We start from the raw sequence: 26,560 nt of genomic DNA on the forward strand, positions 1-26,560 counted from the left end.
CAGAGTGGTGGGAGTCACTGGAAAGTGACCTCCTCCTTCTGTGCTCAGTTTTAGGCCTACTTGGGGGCCTGGATGGGATTCTCTCCTGTCCAGTCCCATAGTCCTAGGTTGACCTGGTTCAGTTCTTCAACTTGGACCTGATCATCATCCTCATCATCAGACCCCCCTGGATTGTCATCCTGGGAATCCTCTGTTGATGGATGGCCCCCTCTTCCACTACCAGTCTGATCTGGGGTTGCTGCTTTCTCAGCATCAAACTCCACTAACAAATCTATAAGGTGTCTTAGGGTTGGATTCTGTCCTTGTCTCAGTCTCCTGAGTGAACACAAACTTCTAATTTCATTAAAAGTAAATGTGTCATAGTGAGAAGGGACCCTGGGAGGGTCCACTTCCTCTGGGAGAGACACATTAGGCTCTCCTCTCAAGGACATTCTCTAGTGAGGTGTGGTGTGTGCACCTACCTACACTAAGTGTTACCTACTAGAACCTCTCTAGGAGTAGTCAGGGTGTGCTAGGCCCTTTCCTCTACAACAACTAAGTTCCGTAGAACTTAAATATTATAAGACTTGATTTATATGTACCTCTAGGTACCTTAATGTGATCTTTCAAATGCTATCTCAAGATTATATGGTAAAACAACAGCAAGATCTTATCCCATCTGCTGCACACCAATGTGAGAAGTTAGCCTGGTATATGATGTCCACTATTCTAGTGGGCACCTTGCACCAGTCTAAACGACCCTTATGGTGGTGTTGTAATGTCAATCTTATAGACAAGCTATCCTAGTGGTAGCATGGACCAGCAGTCTTAGGCTAAAACTTCAAAGAGCATGTGAAACCAGCTGTTTTACCATATATAATCCCTTGAATACCAAATGAAAAGACACCGCACAAGGTATATATCAAATATATATGTATTTATTACTAACACAACTCCTCTGAACTCTTTATGAGGTCAGAGATCAAAATACATTACAAGTTACTCATTTAGCATACTTTAAGTTGCACAAATACAATTCTGCCCTAGGGGCCTCACAAACCATATACTAAGTAAGTGGTATAAGAACCACTCCACGAACAGTGAATAGGCATAGGGCCTAGGGAATCGCTGGGGCTACACTACAGTACCAAAGGTTAGGAAGTAGGAGACCCACGGGCGGCGCCTGCAGTGTCTAAACACAGGTGCAGGTTCTCATTGACTTCAATGGAGAATGAAGGAATCACAAAGTTACTGATTAAGGGCACTTTCGAGTGGACTACGATAAAACCTCTTTAAACTAGGACACTTGTATAGTCAATACCCACGGGAGCACCGGAGTACACGAGTTACCTCACCCAGGGAAGCCAGGTGCATAGGTTTCTTTTCGTGTCGGGTTTCGTTGATGCTTTCAATGGAGACCTGCAAAAGAAGTGCTGCAGGTGGCCGAAGGAAGAGTGTCCGGGTGGATCCAAGGGTGATTCGAAGCAGTGAAGAACCTGAAAGTAGAGGGGACAGAGTCTGGGTCACTAGACAGTGACCAGGATGGAACCAGGTGATGTCGCGATGCAAACAGTGGAAGAGGTAAATCTTGTCTCTGCAGCCACGAGGACCAGGAGGTGTCGATGATGACCAGGAGCTGGATTCGAGCTGTCCCACAAAGGATCTATGTTGACTGCGGTGTCGGTATCCGGATTGGACCCAACAAGCCTTGGCAACCACAACCCACGCAGGAAGTGAAGATTGCCTTCAGGTCAGACCAGCAAGCTCTGAGGTGCTTCTCTTTTGTAGGAAAGCTGGAGCAAGCCCAGAGCAACCAGGCAAGGTTTGGGAAATCATGCAGCACTCATGGAGTGAGGAGGGCTGAGCTCTTGTGCAAATGATGCTCAGGTCTGGGGCTTCTCTTACCCCAATGCACAACTGCGAGGGTGCCTCGGTCTTTTTGCACAATTAGCAAAGTGCAGGTAGTCCAGGATAACCGGTCCCACGTCTCTCGTGTCCGCCACAGGTCTCAGCTTTGCTGTGGATGTGGATCGAAGTCAGAGAAGTCTGGAAGTCCAGTTTCTGAGACGCTGAGTCATCTGGTTCCCACTGGAGGGTTGACAAAGCAAACTGGCAAGTTACTGGTGGTGCCTGTTTGAACAGGGTGGTCACTCCTTGACCACAAGGGAGATCTTCTTCAGGCTTCTAGTCAGCATAGAATATCGAAGTCCAAGAGTTTTGTATCGTAGTTTCTTTCCAGGGTAATCTGATGTCTCTAGACACAGCTCCTAACTTTATACCAAACTAAGGGGCTGGATTACCTGCTAGGTCCCTCCTATGGGTGGAACCTGGGAAGGGGGTGGTTACACCGCTTTCCCTTTGTCCAGTTTCGCGCCAGAGCTGGGGCAATTGGTTTGAACCGGGCTATGCATGGGGTAGTATTCCAAAGCATTTGACACCTTACACAACATGTTTTGCCAACATACACTTTGCCGAACAGATTTGTTTTGACCCACATACTTGTCAAAGCACGATTCAGAGACAGGCACAAAAATATGGAGAGAGAGGATATCCACAACCCGAACTAAAAGCTCACATAGCGAAAGTAATGAAAATGGATAGATTGGAACTTCTTAAACCCACAAGTAAAACATCAAAAGAACGAATGGGCTTTGTAACCAAATATACGACTCAATCAAAAGCAATAAAGAGAATCATCAATTCCAGGTGGGAATTACTATCATCAGAACCTGACTTTCAAGGACTATTTAAGGAACCTCCTCTACATGCTTATACAAGAGGACAACATTTTAGGGAGAGACTGAAACGGACACAATTGGCAGTACCAGCAACGACATACAAAGGGACAACTAGATGCCACAATTGTAGTAATTGTAATAATGTCATTTTGGGAAACACAAGTACCCACTCAATTACTGGAAAACAAATAAACTTGAGACATACCAGTGACTGCAACACACAGAATGTTGTATATGCAATCAAATGCCCCTGCGGCAAAGTGTATGTTGGCAAAACAGAGCGCAAGGTGAAAACGAGAATAACGGAACATAAGAGCAGGATCCGAAATATGAATTTAACATCCCCATTAGCTTATCATTGGAGAGAAGCAAATCATACGATTTCCCAGCTACGTTTCTTTATAATTGAACAAGTACCCATCAAATCAGGGATTGACAATCACCAAAAATTGTTGCAACGAGAACTATATTGGATCAAGTACTTGAATGCAATGCACCCCAACGGGCTTAATGACAAATACGATCTATCATGTTACTTGTGAATATCCAAAATCTAGATTTAAAACAAAAACAAGCTTATAACAACAAGGGCACTCAGCAGTGATCACTAAGCTTAATCCAGGGAACACCTTAGATGCCGGTATTTGGTAGGGTTATGAGCAAATAGACAATAGGACAGAATTAATGATTGAAATGTTAACGATACCACATGTTGTCATAGATATGTACTTTTGGAAAACATTATTGTGATTTTTTTATAACAGTACATAATACTAAGTATAATGTGATATTCGAATAATTACACTACATGATGTTTTTTTGATTGCAACTAAACATGGTTCAAAAAACGACATTGCTCATAAAATGGAACTGTGACACATTTCAACACAGTATATTACACTATATATGACATCTGACATTTCGGTAGTAATTAAACATGACAGTGGAGGTATCTACGATTAGCGAGAGTCATTAAAAAAACCAACACTATCCCATATAGACACTAATAGAATAACAAAGTTGCACGTTCCAGAAATACTGTAGGGATTAACTGAGGCATAGCGTTAAAAAGGATTCGGTAGTGTCTATGTGTTTGCGGATACTAGTATGGGTGAAGGTAGAGTAATACGGGAATTTTACCGGAATAAATCACCATACTAAGATGGCGCCCGTAAATAGTCTCTAGATGACGCATCTATGGTTCTAGTCCTATGTTTATTTCGTAATACCCGGATGGGTTCAATAATAAGAGCATTGATGGCGGCTTGCTTTAGAGACCGGCAGCGTTCGAGCTTGCGGAACGGTTCATCTAGTAAAGAGCAAATGATTGGAATACAGGTACGGATATTGGTGATTATTTCAAGTTCGAGGCCAGTAAGACGTATTGCGCACGGCGGAGCCATTGACATAAATCTCTTTGGTATTTTTTCAGATAAGACTGAAGAAAAGAGAATTAGGTATGTACAGAGTCAAACAGCATTGCTTAGGTTTATAGCAATATAGCAAGCATTAACCAAGCGTGTAATATTTGTTTTTGCAGTGGTATAAGTTTGAGAAATCACAATAAGGTACGTTGACGACTGGATATTTGGCAGTGAGCAATTATATCGAGTAGTTATCTTTCGTTTATGGTAGAACGGTTACAAATGAACCACACTGTTTTCTTTATTGACAGAAAAAATAGCGGTCATTGTGACATTGACGTGTTCACATCTCTTTTTGGAAGGTAATTTCATACAGGTATGAATCACATGAAAATACACTAATGTAAACTCCCATGGGCAATCACACATGATCATTTACATTTTGAACATTTTTATTTTTTGCAGATTGACCCCTGATGAAGGCACCACCAAGGTGCCGAAATGCATTGGGTTTATTGAAAATGTTTTTATGTTTATACAATAATGTATTGTTGGAATGTACATCAGTATAATAATGATTGCATCAGATATGTAACAGTTGCAAACAAATACACACTGTTCTAATATTGAATGTATCAAAAACGATGGTATAAAAATAATATAAGGTGAATTAAAAAACCTCATGATACCAATAAAAAAGACTGATGACTACAGTGAATAGTAACATGAGAGATTAAGGTGCGGAGCACCAAGTGCACAGTGCGTGATTAGATGGGCTAGCATACCCATCATAATTCAAATTTTTCACAAAGGAGTGACTATCCTTATTAATCACAGCACCGATTGAGTAACATTAATGACCTAGAATACAACGGCGTGCTCCTCACAAACCCAATAACTACAGCGCCGGCTCATATGGCAGTCAGAATCTCAGCTATAATGAATGCTTTTTATTTTGATTCTGTGAGTTATCAGTGAGTGTGTTTTGAAATACAGCAGCCTGCCAGGCTGTGACCTAGACTACTGCTAGCTGACTATAATTATGAAGGGTAAGGCAGCGGAAATCTGTGTCGGGCCTCTCACATCCTACAAGACTAGACCCGGGTCCCGCGTGGGACAGAAAGATCCGCCTGGCCAGTGATGTTCCTCCTTTGCCTCAATTGCCAGCAAAAAGCCTAGGGCCCAGTGGGTGTACTAAGGCTGGTGAAAGCTGGAATGACTAATTGCTTTTCTGCGGGTGTAACGTTGTGTTGAGCTCCCCGTCTTTTTTTGCCCATAGAACACTGGCCCGTCCCCTCAACAGGTATCCGAGGCAACATGTCCCTAGTTCAATTTCCTACCTGCCTGGGCCCCTGGAACTGTTGCTGTCACCTGGCAACTCTAGTACTTTGAAGCTGGTGACATCCACCAGTTCAAAGAGCTCCTCTCACGTCCAGCGTGCCTCCTGATTCGACTGAGAAATCACAGCAGTCAGCATGAATCCTTATGAGTTACACTGTTTGTTCTGCATGTGTAATACAGATATAGACAAACAGATTTAGCTTCAACAGTCGATATCACAGAAACAGCTTTAAACCATGGCACGCATGGCGAAAATTAATGGTGAAACTATAGGTGACACAGCTATTGCTTATGAATGGTTTTAGGCGTGTTTTAGATATTTTAAATAGTTGCAGCAGTTAACAGTAGTGCTGTGCCTCTGACTGCACAAGGGCACTAGGTTAGTGCCCTTCCATTTCTGGTGCTATACAGCACTTAACGTTTTCGTTTCTTATTGCTCAGATGGGTGTAATTTCTGATATTTATATGCTCTCCTCTTCTTCTTCGCTTAATTATGCTGGCCAGAAAGTGTCACTCATCGTCATTGAAATGTCACTCATAGCAATCTGAAACCTTGGCAATTATGATAAGGAATAACCCAAAAACACAGGGAGATTAGAAAAAATCAGTTCTTTAAATTTTCGCTTTGACATATGACTTAAGGCCACACTGTATTTGGTCTTGTGTATGAAATTGCATGGTATATTTCTCTATTTACTTTGCTATGTACCATGATGTGCATCTGAAAAACGTGATAAATAAAGCGTTAAAAAAATAAAATGAAAAATTAATAAGCTGTCCAGTTTAATTGCACCACTATCACATATTCTCATATATTTAATGACCTATAAACTGTCACTTATAGTTGAAAACTTTCTATAAATACTCTTTAGACCTCTGCATCAGTGTTTTGAAGATGCTCATGTGAAGTGAAACTGTAAATACTTTCTGAGACCTTTAAAAACCCAGGCATTTCCTGCCACAAAATGCTTGTTTGTGTATATTCACTCCTGAAGACTAGATGTGATGGTTCTTTAAGTGGCCAGCAGAGGGCGGGCCTCGCCTGCTGAGATGAATTCACTGAGCACATTGCATGAAATGGAGAAGGTGTTCCTGTTCCAGGTCAGCAGTGGCAGAGACAGTACAAGCAGCAGATGTTGACATCATTTCCTGCCTCTCCCTCTGTGTCCAGCCTGCTGCAGAGGAGGAAGGACACTCTGTCTGTCTGTGCAGCTATCTACATCTTCAGACCCTCATAGACCCCCCTCCTACCCCAGATTCCAAATCTGCACCTGCCCCACCCCAGCCATAGGAGGAGGAGAGAGCCTGGAAATGTCTGCACTGGTTTCTGCTTAGGTAGGAGATTGTCAGCACCTTGTACTGTGTTTGTAGAAATAGACTGAATAATCCTGGAGGAAATCTCCTTCAGGAGCAAGGCTCTTCTATCCAGGGACATTTGGGGTGTTTATGGTCATCATTTGTGTAAAAGAGGGGATCTGTGCACTGCACTGAATCTGAATGCACTGTGAGAAATATGTTCACACTGCACTGCATCTTACTACACTATGAGGAATCTGTACACTGCATCTTACTGCACTATGAGGAATCTGTGTACGCTGCACTGCATCTTAATGGACAGTGACAGATCCAGTCCTGCCAAGTATCACGCATCAGGTGTGACACTAACGCATTTCAGTGTGGTGGTCCGCATCACCGCACTGAAATGCGTTGTCACGCATATGATGCATTCCACATTATGTGTCTGCTGAAGTGCTGCCTTAAACTGAAGTGTGTGGCAGCTATCAGCACGTCGCCCCTGGCCTGCACACACAGCTCGTGCTGGCTTGGTGTGCCCGCAGTTAAACTACGGGCCGCTGGCAGGCAGCTCACTGTTCTGCTACAATGTATCTTAATCCCCGGCGCCACTCTGCTGGTCAGGTTGTAATAAATCTGGCCGCCCGGCCGTGTCGCTGCGGGGTGACGTCATCTCCTGTTGCCGACGAGATTTTGAGCTGCTGGGTTTGTGCACAGACCAGGCCACAATCATAATCATGGCTCTCTTTAAGCAGCGCTGCTGCTTGCATCAACCTGGCCGCCCGCACTGTAGCCCTGTCATATGGCCGCCACCAGCTGCAAATCCGAAATTGCCGAGCCTGGGGTCCGAGTCTCTCTCTAGCGCACTCTGTGCCTGAGCGTCACCCAGCTGTGCAGCAGCCAGGGGCTGCCAGCACTGGACAGACGTGTCACACTCACCAGGCCGCCAACCGAGAGCGGACTATCCTGCAGTGGACTGAGGAGGTGGGCGCCAAACAGAAATGATTGTTGCCCGCGGGAGTCAGTTGCTCGGGGCCTAAGGAGCCTGGCTCCTGCCATGAATGGTTATATCTGAAAAGGAAACCAAGCCTGACATGGTAAGTAACAAGTGTACACTTTGTAAGTAAAATGTGTGCAGGCTGCAAAAAACGGAGAACTGATTTGGGGAACTGGAGCTGATTTTTTACTGGAGCACCTGGTTAAGTTATTCGGAATCGAATTTTGACAAGTTTTACAAGTTTTATGGTATGAAAAACTTAGATCCTGTATATTTTATGGAGCCGTGCTTCCTAGGAAAAAATGCATATTACGGTCATTGTTTTTTGTTTCACGAACTTCTACGATAGATTTCTTTTTTAAGAAAGCAGTTTTGCCCTAGCCAAAGTAATGTTACTATTATTTTAAATTTTAACTCCTTCTTCTCACATACGTTTATGTGCACTGTGTGTTGCCATATCGAGAGGCATCGACTTTGACACCATGTCGAATCATTTTATACATTACCACTCACAGGTTTTTTAAAACATGCCAATATGGGAATAGTGACTCAAACCATGTATGGTCCAGATATTACAGTCCTGCATAACCCAGATAGAGATTTCCTATGAAAAGATTATCTAACAGACAAATAACATTATTATACCTTGACATCAAAATATATATGTGAAATTCCTGGCTGATAGACTTACATTGTTCCTTACATTGTTCCATATGTAAATACATACAGTGTATGTCGGCCACAGCAGAGTGGTTGCAAGCCAATTCACTCCAATTCAATGGCGCAAAGACGGAGATATTGCACTGCTCTTCAGACCGACTCCCTCGCCCATTGCCGGAAGACTTTTGGCCTATTTCCATTCCAGGCTCGGTGGAGGCGGCAGACTCGGCCCGCAATCTGGGAGTCATGTTTGAATCGAACCTGCAATTGGAGGTCTCGGTGAATAGGACTGTTGGGACATGTATGGGTCTGCTCTGTGCTCTACGGAAGATACTGCCGCTTCTCCCGCGGGAAGCCAGAGTAGAAGTAGTGCGTAGTACCATTCTCAGTAGGTTAGACTACTGCAACGCACTACTTCTAGGAGCCCCAAAGGTCTTGATCCTTAAATTACAAAGGGTCCAAAATATGGCGGCTAAACTAGCTCTGTCCTTGCCTCGCTCGGCCTCTTCTGCCGGAGCTCTGGCAGTATTACATTGGTTACCGGTCCAGCAGAGGATCTCCTATAAGGCTCTATGCCTGATTTTTGGAGCTCTGCATGGTCAAGGACCAATACCACTGCAAAACCTCTTTTCGTGGTATCAGGCTGCCAGACCTCTGAGATCCGCCTCAGCTTTCTTAGTGAAAATCCCAAGAATAAACAGAGTGAGAATGGGCGGCCGCGCCTTCAGTTTTACGGCCGCCACAATGTGGAACACTCTACCTTTAACACTGAGGAGCAGACAAAATTTGATTTTATTTAAAAGGGACCTTAAAACCTATCTCTTCCCTAGAGCAGATTAAATTGTAGACCAGATGGTGGAACTGATCTCAGCGCCAGGATACCCGCTGGATGACAGCTGCGCTTAATAAGCATTAAAATACATACATACAAATACACACTGACCAATCGAGCTACATCGGGGACAAACATTTGGTAATATTAGGAGGGCAGTTGCAGACACAGTCACGGCGCCTGCTGCAAAGTGTTGAACAAGTAAGTAGCAGCCACCCTGAATGTGTGTCAGACGCATTAATGGCAGAGTGGCGCGATCAGGCAGCTGCATTTCAGAGTGGGTGCTCACTAAGGAGACCAGCATTTATGATGTAACTCACTGTTCATGGATGATGATGTTGTGTGGTCGCCTCTTACGTTACAAGGGCACTAGATTACTACCTCCATGTCTGGTGCTTTAGAGCAGTTTTAAGATCTTGGAGTTTCTTGTTGCTCAAATGGGTATCATTTCTGATATTTATATGTTTCCCTCGTCTTCATTGCTTGATTTTGCTTGCGAGAAAGTGTCACTCATTGTCACTGAAATGTCACTCATAATTACACTGAAATTATGAAAATGTCACACATAGACATCCAAAACCTTGGCAGCTATGCAGATCGATGCACACTGCACTTTACAGCATTATAAGGAATCTGTGTCACTATAGTGCATCTTACTGTACTAAGGAATTTGTGCCACTCTACTGCATCCCTCTGCACTGTGAAAAAATGTATTAAATTGCACTGCATCTTAGCGCTATATGATAAATCTGTGCACACTCTTTGCTCGGCTCTCGCTGTTAGATTGTTGACTTGCCCTCCTGTACCCCTGTGTCAGAAGCATGTCCACCTGGCAGCTGAACGTCAAGGCTCCCCTGTTGCCCCTTTGCCTCTGTTTTCATATCTCAGTCTAGGTAAAACCTTAGTAATTGCAATAGTTTCCAGCGGCATAGGTTGGCTTATGCAGATGTTGGCGAGTTGTCAGTCACTCTTCTTGGCCTCTCCTCTCTGTACTGAAATCTTTATGATCACTTGCTGTAAGATTGTCTGCTCTGTGCAGAATAGTCAGTAACTACTCAGCACACTGTAGATGTCTGAGCAAAGTCACATGTGAAGTTATAGTTCTTCCCCATAGTTTGGAAGAATTTGGCAGCTTTTTCAAATATGTGACTGCCCACAAGCAACCAGGGCTACTTGTTTGACAATGCTACAAGGGGTTGCTTCACTCTCTCATCAACAGTGTGTTGATGAGGATTGTGCTAGGATATGAAGCCTACATGAAGGATTCCAAGAGACTCTTGAAGTAATTCTGCTCTAGTTGTCACTTCAGCAGGAAGGGGAGAACAAGATGAGTGAGCAGAAAAAGCAAAAAGAGGCCAGAGAAGAGAAATAAGAGGGATACAGAGAGAAAACACACGAAGGGTGGAGAAAAGAAATTAATACATATTGGCCAAAATGTGAAAGAAAGAAATTTGCACGAGAGCGAACAAGAGTTCTAAAAGATGGCCAGAAAAAAAAATCTAATGAACAATATTCATAAATACATAAATTCAATAAATTCATAAATTCATAAATTGCCAAAAGTTGAATTATATTTTAGGAGCTAAAAATGTGATTTAAGTGTGACGTGAATGTGAGTCTTCAAGTGTTATAGGTATAATGTGCTGTTTAGTGGTACCAATACTTGAACCAACTTTATAGCTTTGGATCTGGGATTTAATCCCAAGCACCGAACGGTGTAATGAACCAACGGGAGGGATCAATGTATTTTCGGGTTACCAATCTCAGCTCAAGTGAGATAGTTAGGAGGTCCCAGGCTCCAACCGTCCTCCTTTATAAATGTGTTTATGCACATACTGCACAGATCTGTGTTACCTTTGTACCAAACATACCAATCCTAATACATTCTGTTGGAGGTGGCCCTTTCTAGGGTGCTTTCCCTCAAATTCTTTTTTTGCTTTTGTCCCTCCTGGTTTTCCACTGATCTATGTAATAGCCTAAGGACTTTTATCGCTTTTTACACTGCCATTTAGTGCCAAAGTGATGTGCTTGTCATATACATACTGGTGATTGGTGTATACATGATTGGCTAATTTGAGTTTGTTGTTAGTCCATTGTCTAGAGGTGAGACTTATACCTAGGGCATGTAACTCAACACCTTCTCCGTGGGCCTGCAGAACTGGTTATGCCACCCACGGAGGTAGTTCTTCAAATGTGCCACAGATTTGCCATGACGGGGCCTGTGTGTGTAGGTTACTGTTACTAGGCTTGACATTTAAGAAAACGCTTTCCAAGGTTCTGCATGTCTCTTGCTATATCTGAGTACTCTATGGGGACAGTGTGCGGTGTCGGTAAAGGGAAGGGGTTGGCCTAACGGCTAAGGCGCTCGACCTCGGAATCTGGGTTCGAGTCTCAGTAACAACGCCAAAAAACCCCTGTGATTCTGGGCAATTCACTTAATCTCCCCGTGCCTAAAAAAAAATGAAAGTGTGTCCTCATGTAACGAAACTGGTGCTATGTAAAGCGCTCTGATAACTGATTCGGTTCGGTTCTAGTTCGCGCTATATAAAAACTCTGCAAAAAAAAAAAAAAAGGGTATGTGCGTGTGCCTGCTACATACACTGATAGTGAATGGCACACAGTAGTGTGTTTGGCACAGTAGGGCCTGCTCCTCGTATTGGATTGGCCTGAGGGATCTGTGGAAAGACCATTGAGCAGGATTTCCTGCATGCAGAAGAGTGTCAGTATAGTGTTTGATATCGATGAGTTCTGCTCCGGTGGTGTGAGTGAATTCGACATTTTGACGGTGGAAATACCATTTTGGGAAAGTAGGAATGTCTGTATGCCTATCCACCTGTCTCCAATTCACAGCTGGCTGCTGGGGGGATGGCTATATCTGTGCATTTCTGATAAGAAAGCCATAAACTAAGGGCTCAAGGTATACTGTAGACCTCTCACTCTGAGGGGCCTTCCTGTGTTGGTTAAGAGGGGGTGGAAATGGCATCTGCATTCCAAGTGGCAGGGTTGTGGCCCCACTAAAGATACTGATCAAGCCTCCCAGGGTAGGATGTCAGACATGACAACATTTAGAGAGGGCCCGTGCATTTCAAAGGTGGCCTTTTGAGCTGATCTCATCTTCATAGGTCATTGTGGGTGCAACCACTGGGGCTCTGCCTTTAGGAGTTAGAAACGCTTTGGGGATTGGAAACATACTACACTGGTTCGATGCTGGGACATCAACAAGAAGAACTATTGGGGCAAGGGGGCTGCAACTGGATTATCTGCAGACTACTGGTGGCCTGGGGCCTGTTATCCTTTAGGAAGGGGACTATCACTTGGTGAATTTTGCCTGGATGTTGCTGGCCTGCAGCTAATTGGCAACTGTTGTAGCCCAGGTCCCCAAGCACTCTCCAAGGGCTGGTTGACTGGCCTCCTGTCCATGAGTTCCCAGGGACAGAAAAGATCTCCCCGTTTCCACAAGATCATAAGGACCGCACAGGGTGATGCGTAAACATGATCGTCGGCTGGGACAAGGACCCTCCCGACGTGTGCAGTCATCAGACTGTGCTAAAGAGTGAGCTGGTAAAGTTCAGTGGCACACCTGGGGTGGCTATAGCGTGACAAGTTTGACGAGTGCTGGGGACGTTTAATGAGGCCGAGAGGCTCGAGCTTTCAGCCGGAAACCACTGCTAGTTAGTATTCCTTAGCGTATGGTTTCTGAACAGTGTTGAGAGAAGTTTGCAGAGCCTGCGATAGCCAAGCTGGCAGCATAGACTGTATCTGACCTCCAGATTGGGAGGACGGCAGTGCCTGACATCACGCCACAAGGTACTACGTTGTTAAGGATGGCGTGACTGAAAGGTCTCCTTGTGCCTTGTGTGCACCCACGACTTGCTCCCTGGAGTAACTGTAGCTCCCACCTCTGCCAGAGGCGAAATCATTTTCCAAATTGTATAGAGACACATGGAGGCAGCACCAAAGTCAAAGTAATTTGCAGAAGCGAAAGGTGGTGTATAAAAATATTTTTCTTTTTATTAGTTTTTTTCTTTTTGCAAGGTGCACAAAAACAGCCAACGCGTTTCGATCCCCAGCCTTGGGGGCTTCGTCAGGGCTGAAACCAAATGTGAAAATATATACATATATTAATAATACATACAGACATATAAAAAAATACAGAACATGATTTACAACATTAAAAGACAATTAGCACAACAGTTATAAGGGGAGATGGCACCTCAAATGAACAATGAACAGTACATATAAACACTAAAAATACGATACAACCATCATTTGAATTAATATCCTACAGTCAAGTAGCATGGTCACATAGATCTACCAGTTTTTTTTTTTAAAAGAGAGGGGGGAGAAAGAATGGGGGGGTGGCAACATTTTTAAAGAGAAAAGACTTGGTAAAAAAAGGAAGACAGTGGGGATGTGAACAAAGGAGCAGAGTAGAAGAAAAAGACTAGACCAATAACGTTAAGAAAAGGAAGAGCTTTACCCACAGATTATCCAAACACTTTTTGCAATACGTTTTTAACAAAAAGCCTTACCAAGATCAAGTGAGCTGAAACCTGTATAGGTCCTAGGATCGGGTAAAAATAGCGACGTCCATTATGGTATAGCTTGACCAGCGTTGTACATGGAAATATAGTTTGAACGAAATCCAATAGAACAGAGATAGTGCTCTTTAGAGTTAGAAACAAAGGAAATTTGTATTATCAAAAACTCGTACCATATTAACTCATGCACAATTTATCAAAGGCTGTTAAGTGACAACTGGTAGAGATGATATAGGACACAGAGTACAAAGCCTCACCAGAGAAAAATCGCTGTAGGAGTCAAATAATCCACGTATGTGTCCAAGGACGTCAGGGGGGTCGTAAGTCACTACAGTCAGAAGGCGGTAATATGCAAGAACCTGTAAAGGTCACCTGAAAGATAAGAAAACGTACTAAGGTTCCTTTGGTCAACAATAGGAGGGTGCAATTGTATTAAAGGGCGATACAACTGAGCACAAGAGCATATCACGATTGTACACAGCCCATAGTGTAATCTCCAAATTGGGAGCATGCCAGCTTCTGGTGTTGCAGAATTTTTCCAGTGGGGAGGATAGTGATCCTGCACTTGTGAAGGTGCCACTGGGTGCCTGAGGACCTAATCTGCATGGATGAAAATACGTAACTGTTTCCTTCCGCTTTAGGTGGTCCCTTAATGTAATTAACATGTCAACAGTAGGGGCAATGTGTATCGTTGGCTGGTGTAGTTTGAGTGGCTGAGCTGCTAAGTCACAAGGTGTAGGGAGAACCTGTGATTTCTTGACCATTACAAGTATACGGAGTACGCGATAATGGGAATGTTGTTGTTTATGCAAATGTGTTAGCGGAAAAGTGAAATACCTCTTAACAGCCTGGATATATGTTTCTGTTGCTTTTGATGTGGAAGGGATTGCTTGTATTTTGTGTATGTTGCTTACAAGGCTGAAGGGATAATGGTGCAAGCAAACACCCAGGACAATTATATATATGTTAGGACAATTATATGTAGGTTAATGCCGTTCTGCTGCTAATGGAAGAGTTTGAACTGTAAAGTATATACGCTATGTGTATGTCATTTTGATTTCAGTGTGTGTGCAATACAAAGCCCAGTGTTGTATACATACCATGTGGAGTCTTTTTGTAGAATCCACAGGGTGTTGCGAGGTTGAGGGTTGTACCAACACTTTACACTTTGACCCGGAGGATAAGCCTGACTGCTCTGTGTCAAGCTATCCAAGGGTGAGCGTAGGTTATGAGACAAGTGTTTCGTACTCAACCTATCTACAACAGTGGATTCTGCCTGGCTTAGATGCATATTAGCCAGAAACCGCTGGGTCTAACAAATTCCTAATAATAAATACATTGAAAAAAAATGTAAGCTGCACCAATTTTGCACCTCAATCTGTTCCAACTCTAGACATGTTTTTGAAGAGCCATGTCTTCAGCTTATTGCTTAGCTCAAGAAGTGAGGAGGAGGCTCTGATGTGTTGAGAGAAGTCGTTCTACGCTTTATGAGTGATGTATGAGAAGAGTTGGCCTCTGGGTCTGTTTGTGTGTATGCATGAGATGTGTCTGAGTATGAGTCTGGGTGAACGGAGTTGCATAGGGGGTTGATGGAAGGAGATGCAGTTGTTCATGTAGGCAGGAATTTGTTGGGTAGTGTCTTGAATGTGTGGGTGAGGAGTTTTAACTGTGAGCACTTATTTATCTGGAGCCAGGGAGCTGTTATATGTGTTCTGAGTGGGAGGTTGAGGATACGTCTGGCTGCTGTGTTTTGGATGGTTGCTGCCTTCTGGTGAGCTGTTTGATGATTCCTGCATAGAGAGAGTTCCCGTAGTCCAAACTACTGGTGATGAGTGTGTGGATGACTGCCTTATGGTGATTCTCAGGAGCCATTTGTTCTTGAGGGTGTGGAAGCAGTGACGGCATTAACCTGGGCGAACATGTCCACCTTTTTGTTAATGATGATCCTTGGGTTGATGGCGCAAGAGCTAGAGGTGAGAGTAGGCCGTAGGTTGGATGGTGGAGTCCCATGGACAGGTGATGTTTCCAAAGATCAACACTTCAGTCTTGTCAGTGTTGCGTCTGAGACAGTTAAACTTCATCCTCGTGGCTACTTCCTTCATGCAGGCAGTGAACTTGTTCCTTGTGTTCTGGATTTTGCCCGAGAGGGACAGTATTAGTTGTGTGTTGTCAGTGAAGGAGAGGATATTGATGTAGTGGGTATGGATGGCGTTGGCCGGTGGGGTTATTTAAGTGTTGAATTAAAAGTGTTCTGCTGAGGAGTGATCCTTGAGGTACTCTGCAGATGAGATTTCCAGTTTCCAAAGAGTATGATGTCCGGTTGACTGTCTGAGTTCTTTTTATCTGGAAGGAGCAGATCAGTCACATGCAGGGCCTTGAATCTCAAACTTGTGAAGGAGCCTGATCAGGATTGAATGTGGTACCATGTGACACACCACCAAGAGGTACGATAGAATGACTGCCTTACTCTCTCCTCTGTCTAAGTTCATGCAAATGGCGTAGGTAGGTTTAATGAGTGCTGCTTCCGTGCTCTGGTTGGGCCTGCATCCAGACTGGGTGGCCTGGAGGAGCTGGTGGTTGCTGAGGTAGCTGGTCAGACACTTCTTGATGGTTTTTTTCTAGGACTTTGGCCATGTATGGTAGGAGGGTGATCAGTCAGTAGCTGGAGAGTTTGGTGAGATATGCAGAGGGTTTCCTCAGCAGGGCAGTGACTGCTGCCTGCTTCTAGGTTTCTGGGAAGAGGACCGCAATGATGGAGTCATCCAGGATGGGAGTGAGGACTTCACTGATGGTGGTTAGACCTTTGTTGAAAGTGTGGTGGGGGCATGGGTGTCAGGGGGCCCCACAGTGGGTGGTCTTCATGGTTGCGTCAGTCTCATTTGTGGTGATGCCGTTCCACATGGTCAAGGTCCATTCATTAGGTGAGTGAGATTGGAAGACTGGCTGCGAGGTTGCTGAAGTCAGGTTAAAGGTTGAAGTTTCCGTACGTGGATGTGATCGCCTTCCAAAATAAGTTAGAGATTGTTGCAATGGGTCCTGTAAGGGGAGATGGTGCTGCTGGTGGCTGTAGCACTGTGAATTTTCTGATTATGGAGAAGATTTATTTGGTGCTGTTGTTGCTGGCTTCAATGCATTGGGTGTGAGCTGTTCAATTGGCATTTCAGACACGCTGGTGGAAGCATGTCAGGGCAGATTAGAAGACGTCATTTTCTGCGGTATCTTGGATCATTCTCCACTTACTTTCCAGTTGCTTACAGTGCTGCATCACCACCCTGAGTTCTTCTGTGTACCAGCTGGCTTGCTTTTGTGATCTTGATTTTTTTTCTGTGCTGGGGGTGGGGGGGGGGGGGGGTCAGTCAGGGTATTGGTGCAGGTGGTATCCATTCATTGATGTTTTTGATGTCTTCCACTAGGTTCCTGGTATGCTTTGAGAGGCGTATGGAGAGTGCAGAAGCCCAGTCGTTCTCTGGGATGTTCTTCCTGCATCAGCAATCCTGTCCAGAGGTGGTGGTTCTCCTGTGATCCAGGTTGGTGAGCTGGAAACTCAAAAGGGTGCTGTCAGTTCGGGTGATAGGCCTTTGTCTGTAGACTCTGATGTTGTTTAGTGTGGAGAAGAGAGGGGCCAGGAAGTGTTTGATGGTGTGGGTGGGTCTAGTGATGTGCTGAGTAAGTTTGGGGTTCGTAAGGCTTTTGAGGAGGGTAATCTCAGAACTAGATAAAACACACACGATGGACTAGATTCATTGCAATTTCCAGTCTTTCTGTTACACAGAATTATATCTGTATTTTACTTTGGGACTGTGAAGTACCATAAATAAATAACCTATAGAGCTATATTTACCACTAGCCCCAAATACCAATTACCAAATAATCAGTCAGTTGGCAGTGAAGAAAGTTCAATCATTTATTAAACAAAAATACTCTGTAGAGGAACCTCTCTGACCCTCACACCTCGGGTGCGCAGAGAAGACTGCTGGCTTATAGTCAAAACAGAACATATATACTTTCAGATCAACACATGAAGTCACTGTACATGGAAAAGTACAAGCTGGCCCAGGGGGCCTCAAGGAAGGACCATATATGGCATACAGGATTGGTTCAGAATACCTCTATTCTTATAGTAAGGTCAGAGGGGTGACTCCCTTTTGTCCTGGCGCCCGGGAGTGGAGGCACAGAGCCTTTCGGAATGCGCTTATCACATTCAAAGCCAGATGTGACCTTGAGTCCTTGGGGAAGGGAAAAGACAGTCTACCTTTCAGCTGCTCTCTGCAACTCAAATAATGAGATCCTGTCAGCAGAATAGAAATAAAACGTGACTACAGCTTAGGATAGGACATGGCCAACAAAATGGCGTCTGCATGATTTTCGGCCTAACTCGTTAATAACAAAGGGAAAACAGTACGATGCTCCTAATATCACTAAAGAAAATACACGAGTAAATATACATTATATAATATATGAAAGGATATATAGGTACATCATGCTAACAATATATAATTGTATCTAATGCTACTGAAAGGGAGGGAAATCTGATTTTTCATCCCTCACCTGCTGACTTTTGATAATTCACTCTGTTGTTAACCTAGAAGGACATAAGTCGGCTAGGTCACTTTAATTCTTCCAAAAAGTTTGACGACGCTGAATTCTTCAATCTCTGACCCAATGAGAACCTCATTTAGTTTGTGAACATCTGAGGCGAAAAAAGAAAATTGGGGTTTTCCCCAAACGGGATTCGGTCCGTGTGAAGGTCACCTTCTTCAGATAGCAACCGTTGTATACTCTCTGATTAATTATTTGATGTCTTGAATACTACGTGGAATACCCATCCAGTCTTCTGTGATCCATACTCTTTACCAAGAGACTAAAAATGGCCAAAGTGTACCCCAATCACATTGAGAGTGGATAGATCCCCTTCTAACAATGCTATGATGTGACTGGCTGTGATGGCAGTAGATTATTGATCAGTGTTCACTTGCACACCTAAGGGGAATACTGCTGGCTGAGGGTGGGGAGGACAGGTATGTGTCTGTCTGGCTGGCTGTTTGTTGTTACTTGCTGGTTGTGCTGTGTCTCTGATGTGCCTGACAACCTGACCATTTCTATTGCTATGGCTCCCCTACCTGATACTGGAAGTAGGTGGGGGATCTTGAAATCCCTTTCATTGTAGGAGCAGTTTTCCTCTGAGCTCAGTGAAATCCAGCTTCCTTTTTTTCAGTCAATTTGAGCTCTGTGACTTTATCACTCAAATGCCAATCAGGAGGAAGGTGACCTAGAGCACCTCTGAGTCACCTGATCTTTGAACCGCTCAGCCAGAAAAGGAGCAACATCTGACTGGAAGCAAGCTCTGTAACTTCTTCATGAGGCACCTCCTTCCTGGAGGTGGCTTCAAACCAGTGAGCCACCACAAACCACTGGCCACTTCCAGCTCAGCTGGCCTCAGAGCAACAACAAGCATCATCCAGGGCAGTGGTGCTGTAGAAACACACTTTCTGTTGGTCGTTCTATGACCACAGGTGTCATGGCACCTACCGTTGCGGAAAATGACGTCCCCAATGCCACAGCCCGAACCCTGCACAGATGGATCACTGATAACAACACCCTATCCCCCCTCAAGAAAAACAACAACACCCACCCCAAGAAAGCTAGATGGTTTATCACCGAACTTCAAGAGTGCAGACGCACCTGCTGCCAGCTTGAAAAGGACTGGAGGAATACCAAATCCACAGAAGCCCCCAACAACTTCAGAGCCGCCACCACAGTCCACCACCAACTCATCAGAAAAATGATGAAAAAAAGCGCTCGAAGACAGAATCTCCACCCACGTCCCCAACAGCAAAGCATTCTTCAACATCAATAAGGAGTAAGCTTGATCTGTCTGTCCAAGCAACCGTAGATGTATCCATGAGAAGGCTTCTGTTCATGGTACTTAACCAGGGTCAATCACATCATTGGTAGACGTGCCATTAATTTCTACCCCATCTCGGGCAATTGGGCACTCCATGTCATCCCCACTGGATAGCCAGCCTGTGCCAACCGGCACTAGAGAGAATCTCCTCATGCTCTGGATACTTCCTCCCAACTATAGTCCTGTCAGCACCTGTGTCAGGGTAATGACCTTCCTCCCTTGGAGGCTAGCTACGGACAGAGACCCAATGTTATTTGAACGTCTGTGTCCCCTTTGAAAATGGTGATTGCTGCTAGATTGAATCCAACAGGGAGCTATTACCCAAGTCAACACACTCGGTATAATGGGTGCTGCTGAGACACGTCTGTCACCTGATAGTTCTTTACTGAATTGCCACTCACTGTGACCCCTGTAGCAAGTTATCCCTTTTGGCTTGAAAGAATGTTCTTTCATTTTTGTACTGACTTGAAATCCAATTCCCTCTTTGACTGTGTCATACCCCTGGGAATGTTATACTGTTCATACGAATATAGTAGGACTGTGTATTCTGGGCAACATAAATGTCAGAATATGGTAATTTGGTTCACACGAATCATCAGGCATTTTGGGCCTGGTTCCTAACTAGCTCACAGTGCCCCATCTGACCCCCCTAAACTTACTAGGATACCAGATGGTTAAGATGGTACATAGCATACCTGACTGTCGTGTATCACAAAGCCAGCCTGTGTAGAATGGTTAGCTTCCATCTTTTTGAGACACTTGTCATGAAACGTAACATAGAATGCATATGATACAATATTTTTTCAAAGAATATATGTGATTTGACAATGCCGTCATGCCATTGTCCACAACAACCAATGCATTTTCCAAATTAATCCTGTCAATTTGTCTTAAGTGTTCAGCAGGGTCCTGCTGAGAAGTTTTCCACAGTTCATTGTAAGTGGAGTGTATGAATCTGTAAGAATGTGGTGACCTAAGACCCAAGAAGAAATTTTGTAAATCCATGTCATCAGAAAGGAAGTTTAGATGTTCCTTAACTACAGATAATGTGGAATGTTGTAACCATTGCTGCGTGGAAGCAGGTTCGGGTTATCAAAAAGTAGAACAGCGAGGCTTGGCAGTCAGGAACAGTTTAAATTAATTAAACAATAATGGCCAGGAATAGCTGCCACATCTCCGACAGCTTCGTGCTGGAATTCACTTTGCGTTAGGTTCATGGCATGTTTTATTCTGTACGCCTGGTGCAATAAAGTGAAGCTTGCCCCCCTTTGGGCAGGAAATTCTGGTACAGTGGGTCATAAAAATTGTGTTCAGATACTTTATTCCACTCTTATAGAAGGGACCATTAATACCAACTGGATGTCACATTCTGAGGTGGTCCAGGTGTGTTGTGTATGTTATCTAGAGTAAAGCTTACTGCAAATACATTGTTTGGGCTTTACCTGATGAGTGCAACTAACCGGCTGCTCTGACATACTCCATGGCCGGAGTGCATGCTCTCAGCTGTGCATTTATTTGTGTTTGAGTGTGTGCATCTGACTTGTTGCTTTAAGTATTAGATCCTGGGACCACATGTGATTTTTCTGTTGCAATCTTCCTGGTGTGTTTGAGGCTTATTCCATGTCTGATGTTTCCATCACGGTAAGTTCTAGGAATGAAGAGAGGACAACTGTGTTATGTTGATCTGATAAAGGGTCACTCTGGAACTGTAACCAGTGTTTTATGGTGATTTAGGTAGTACAGGCAACAGTTGTTCTCTGGTGTTCTGGACTCCTAAGAGCGGGCCCTTTTTATACATTAACCCAAATCTAACAGTGCCCCTTCCTAATTGAGTTATCTACTACCCTGGCTGTTTGTGTCCGTATCTTGAGCATGGACGGTTCCTGTTTCTGGCTTGTGGTGTGAGTGTTTCCCTTGGCATTGTGTGTCCTATTTTCAGGGAAGCCTTCTTTACGCAGGCCCATTTTAGTTGCACCGTGCTGCACAGCAAGAGCAAAATTGAAACCCCTGGTAACGATGCCTTACATCAATTCATTATCAGTAATTGGGCAATTAACGACAGGCTAATGAAAATGATCAAATAAAACAACCCCCCTCTCTAATTAACTTTTCCTAGTCCGAATGACTGAGTATAACAAATTTGCAGTCATAAAAGAGATGAATGGGGTTTCCAGGGAATGAATTACTGTAAGGGCTGAAGAGTAAGAAAATAGACTCAGTTTTGTTAACATTGGGAGAAGGAATTTCTTTCTTTACATTTTATAAAAACAACAGAAGAATAAAATATGAGACATTGTTTGAGTAGACAAGCCATCACAAGGACATATCAATAGATTATTTAGTTCATGTTCTTAAAATTAAATCTCATCCTTGTTAAATGATATTGATGCATGTTATAAGAGACAAAGTAGAGAAATTAATCCTGTCCTGTGGGCACCCTAGGAAGTGTCTGGTAGAATATAGCTGTGACTTTACTTTGATTACATTGCCATCTTTCTAACTCACATTTATTAACAAAAGCCTCTCTTAACTCAGTTTTAGAGAATGATAAGCATTTAGAGGGTGTTGTGTACAGAAAAGCTAGGCCCAAATCTGTGAAAGACTTCTTGACATATGCTAGCCAAGGAATACTAATGGCTTGGTCAAGGCTGAAAATATCTTTTATTACAGCTTGATTCAACATAACCGAGTCCCTTTTCCAGATACCCTACCATAGGTGGAGAGGGGCCAGTTTGATTGTGTCAATAATAAAAGGGAGGTCGAGTTCTTTGTGGCCAATCAGGTTCGAGCAAGCCAGAGTAACTGGAAGCAGCATTTTTAACAAACTTATCCTCCACTTTCTGCAGAGCACCCAATTCAGTTCTGCCCCATATTTCTGCTCCGTTAGGGGCGATGGCTATGGATTTTGACAAATAAACTTCAACTGTACACTTTTAACACTTGTATTATACTTGTACTTGCACGTGTATTTTCATACTAATATTTTAGAGGTCCGTTTATTGTATATGTCCGTTTTGACAGTTAGAGATTGAGCTACTTTCCACATTCCAAGATGTCCGCCATCTTCACATACATAACTCCAGTCCATTTTCCACTGTTCACTTTTTTAAAAACACGTGACACTGCTTGTAGAGCACTAACGATCACACACCGGCAGATGAACACACACAGCGTCCGGACACCGGGCGGGACTGAGACCATACCGCAGGAGTAGGTGACTCACGCACCGTTTGACAGTCTAAGTGCTCTTTAAAATAGAGCGAGAGAGAAAGTTTTAACGCGTTTAGCGCCATCAGCACGGCATAGGTTTTTTTTCATCTAACTTTATAGACAGATGTGAAAGCTCATAGCGGACTTGGGGCAATTGACAATTGGTAGTTTAAAGATGCATAATAGAGGACATCAGACCCACGCTTACTAGTGACACTTTTTTTTACAGAATCTAGTTGCAAAGCATCAGCCTTTCAACATTAACCTAGTGAGTATATGCATGTATTTACACCTAGGGCTCACATTGATTATTTTCACTGATTATTTTCACCATTAACTTTGTCCATCACATCAGTTCACGCTGCTGCACTTTTTTTGTCATTACAAACAAGATAACACTTAATCACCCACTAAAAGCTTGATATGGTTTTTCAGGGCTCCACAAATCCACTCGCCCGCTCACATTTGCGAGGGAGAATGGATCAGGACGAGCTATTTTTAGGTCCTACTCGCCCTTTCTGGCGAGTAGGAAGTCAAACTAACTTTTGTCCTCTGTCTTTGAAAACAGAGCAAAAGTGAAAAGATAACATGATTTAAAGGCACTTTTATTGCTCATAAGGGGAATGAGCAATAAAGATGCCTTTAAATCTTGTTATCTTGTCACTTTTGCTCCGTTTTCAGAGACGGAGGTCAAGTGGGTTGCAGTCAGGTCGAGGGGATTTTCCATGGTACTAGACCTGCAGGACTAGTACCATTTTTCGGATTTGTCGAGCCCTGTTTTTACCATTGGTCTTCTGAGTATCAGTAAGCACATATCGTTTGAATTCCAGGAAGTTCTCCCTGATGAAGAGCAGGAGATGCTCGAAAGGCATTGGAGATTACGACAAGGGAATGATGAATATATAATTTAATGTCTGCAACTACAATGAATATATTAGAAAGCAAAGGATATATTGCTTAACATGAATGAATACATTCAGTAATTGTTATCAATGGAACTTTTGTATTGAAATTTAATCAGAACTATACTAAAGAGTGCCCCAAAGGGGGATGCGACCAGGTTCTATGGAAGCACAAAAGTAGAGTTGAATTTAAGACGTTCCAGGACGGAAAAGTCACCCCACGGTGCACCCGCGTAAAAAGAAGAATATTTTCTGTTAACTTTTCTTACTCTTCTTACAAAGTGAACGGTTGTGCGCACCATCCACTTTCTAAATATCTTTTGGAATATCTCACTAGTGTTGTAAGCTGATAACACTCAGCTAATTATTTCCCTGCCAGTAGTCGACTGGCTTTTGTGCCAAATCTAAAAACTTTGGTGGCCAGATGGATGCATGACAACTGTTTAAAACTTAACTCCAAAAAACAGAGACCCAGGGAGTACCCAGCCTACCTGCCTAGATGAAGTTTTACATGCCGTCCAGAACACAGAGCTTCGCCAATCTAAACCTGACCCACATCCCTCATCATAGCAGAGCCAGAATGAGAGGTTGCTCCTTCCATGTCTTAGATCTGACCCGATGGAAATCTATGCCTTCTAACCTAAGAAAGATTCAATAGCACTTACTGATCCGGAAACAGTGGAAGACCCGGCTCTTCTCCATCTGGGTTGACGATTTTGCCTCTCTGCGGCTGTGTTTCTTAGGATCCTTTTATGTCCCTTGCCTATATTGTCTGACACCCGGACCCTCACCTTCCCCTCAGGGCAGGAGGTCTCCCGGTGTTGTGCATTCTAAGGCTCTGCTCCCCTCTTGTAAAGGGTCAAAGTGGTAACATCCATGCAGTAAGTGCCTTTATCAGCATCAGAAATAAGAGACAGTGCACACCAATACCCAGTCCAGTAAAGCCCTGAAACAGACCCTAATAAAGGAGCATGTACCTACATGTTCGCCTCCCCTGTTTGTACCTCATAAGTATCTACCTGTGCACATCCTCCGTTTGTATGGTCTGGGCGAGCTTCTCTAAAGATGCCTAAGATCCTTGTACTGCCAACCATGGCGTTTGACTATCAGACCATTACCTTATGTCTGCTGTGTGCATCGACCCCTGCTTTAGCTGTCAATGAACCCTGCTGAGCGAGTACACAGACATAAGGGATTATGGTAGATGATGAACAGGGATAAGGTAAAGCTGAATGTAAGAAATGTGGAGTTGTGTAAATGCTGCACTCACCCTCAAGCAACGGACATCTTGTCCGACTTTACCAATGCTCCATCCACCGACAGAGAAGCATACTGGCACCAAACTTAAAACATTGTCAGAAACCATGGTAAGGGAGAAAAAGACAAAACGCAGACCTGTATTCTCAGCAGAGATATCGCAGGTATATTACAGGTTGTGATGGGATCTCTATAATAAATGCTGCAATCTTCCAACAAATGCTTGAGCAATCCCTAGGAATGTGACAAAGATAACTTAACAAACAGAAAAGTAAAGACAGGAGTTGGAACTTCAGCTGCTACAGTGTGAACTGGAAAGTATTGTCAAGAAGAGTGTGAATGGAGCTACATTTCTTATATACTTCCTGAAGCATTACCATTATTATATACTTCCTAAAGCGTTACCTTTATTATATCCTTCCTGAAGCGATACCTTTATTATATACTACCAGGAGTGTTACCTTTATTATATACTACCAGGAGCGTTACCTTTATTATATACTTCTTGAAGCGTTACCTTTATTATATACTTCATGAAGAGTTATCTTTGTCATATAGTTCTTGAAAGGGTTACTGTTGTTATGCAGTTCCTGAAACTGAAGTGACAGAAGCACATCCTGATCCATCTCTTTTTCCACAATCCCTTCTTTTTTAAATGAAATCTTGGCCATGTGCATCTTCCAAAAGCGGTTCCTCTAGCAAGAGGGCGCTCCGTGAGTGCTCTTTCTGTGCTAAGTTACTCTGTGAACACTGGAAAATCACCTCCTTTTCTGAAGTAGATAAGAGTGAAATGTTCAAAGGAAGATTTAGTTAAATATCTGTGTATGGTGAAATAGTCCTTGGTAACTTTCAAAAATGGTAAAGAATGATGTATTTTACAACTAGTTAAATATTGTGTATGCACATTCTCTTACATTTCCATTTAGTGATTTTAAATCTCTTTACATCCTATAGGAAACCGGCCTTGAATGCACAAATGATCGTGAATAATTACAGTAATCGTGCAAATCTGAAAAAAAGCGGTTAATAAAAATGAGCTCCAATATTCAGGAAAAGATCTGCACAGTCAGAGACTGAGGAACCTGAACATAAACTGATAGATCCTGGAAGAAGCAGTCCAGAGCAATTCAGTGGATCTAAGAGTCTGAGCTGTGCACGCAACAGGACTAAGAAATGACCTCTAGAAAATTAAGGCAACAACACCGACAAACTACCTCCTGAATAAACAGGCCTCCACCACCAGCTTTGATCATGTGTTCGGTATGAGGTGGATAGAGCATTGCTCTGCTTCCTGTAATGAGGGCAGACTACCATTCAGTGTTATAGGTGTATTGTAATCTCTTTCTAGCCAAACCACAGGAGCAAGAGAAAATCACAATGGAGTGGAGCCAGACAACTGAAGAGTAAAGGAAAGAGAGGGTCTCTGATCTACAACAGACTGAAGACTAATCTTTACCCGCAAACATGCAAAACCACCTAAAATAAGCTTTACTTGCCACAATTATAATAAATGTACTTGGTGAGTTTTGCATTTCATTGTG

General features: G+C 43.4%; 2 protein-coding genes across 2 annotated transcripts in view; one reads left to right on the forward strand and one right to left on the reverse strand.

Moving 5' to 3' along the window:
• The first annotated feature begins 6,616 nt into the window (after positions 1-6,616).
• The window catches only part of LOC144759725 (uncharacterized), a 112,319-nt gene continuing 92,375 nt past the window's right edge, over positions 6,617-26,560 (forward strand). The window contains exons 1-2 of the mRNA XM_078646499.1: positions 6,617-6,757; positions 17,159-17,272. The gene's annotated coding sequence lies outside the window, so the exon portion shown is untranslated. The remainder of the gene's footprint in view (positions 6,758-17,158; positions 17,273-26,560) is intronic.
• LOC144766190 (uncharacterized) overlaps positions 13,191-26,560 on the reverse strand; it is a 315,417-nt gene continuing 302,047 nt past the window's right edge. The window contains exons 4-6 of the transcript XR_013597913.1: positions 14,003-14,117; positions 13,737-13,871; positions 13,191-13,294 (exon numbers count right to left, since the gene is read on the reverse strand). The gene's annotated coding sequence lies outside the window, so the exon portion shown is untranslated. The remainder of the gene's footprint in view (positions 13,295-13,736; positions 13,872-14,002; positions 14,118-26,560) is intronic.

Source organism: Lissotriton helveticus, chromosome 1_1 (assembly GCF_964261635.1).
Source record: "Lissotriton helveticus chromosome 1_1, aLisHel1.1, whole genome shotgun sequence".
In the NCBI taxonomy this organism is placed as follows: domain Eukaryota; kingdom Metazoa; phylum Chordata; class Amphibia; order Caudata; family Salamandridae; genus Lissotriton; species Lissotriton helveticus.